Raw genomic sequence first — 405 nt, 5'->3', positions numbered from 1 at the left:
TAGGGTTTTATGTGCTAAAGAAATAAGCATTTTTAGGGTTTTTAAAAATGCACTTAAATTAACAGGGTTTTTGGGCATTCTCATCACATTTAGGTTAGAAAACCCAAATATTTTTCAATATAAAAAAAACTACTCTACTTTTTTAAAATAAAACATTTGGAACATAAAACTGAACATAAAATGCTTAAAACTTTATAATACCACTGCAAATTTCAGTCTGCATTGAAAGAAAACAGGCTAAAGGGATTGTTTTTTTCAGGGGACAGTGAGACCTCTTTCCCTTCTGGCAAACAAAACCCGAGATTAGAAAAACTTCCCCGAAGACCAGGCAGCAATATGTTACGCAGGCTATGAGGGATAAGGAAAAACTCTTTGCATTTTTAAACAAGGGTTGTTTGATGATAG

At 32.8% G+C, this 405-nt stretch overlaps 1 protein-coding gene across 1 annotated transcript in view; it reads right to left on the bottom strand.

Annotated features, from left to right (window-relative positions):
• Window positions 1–405, bottom strand: part of LOC119588230 — a gene marked incomplete in the record, with an annotated part of 18,655 nt that overhangs the window by 12,433 nt on the left and 5,817 nt on the right.

Source organism: Penaeus monodon, chromosome 23 (assembly GCF_015228065.2).
Source record: "Penaeus monodon isolate SGIC_2016 chromosome 23, NSTDA_Pmon_1, whole genome shotgun sequence".
NCBI lineage: Eukaryota > Metazoa > Arthropoda > Malacostraca > Decapoda > Penaeidae > Penaeus > Penaeus monodon.
This window is presented reverse-complemented; position numbering and strand designations above follow the sequence as displayed.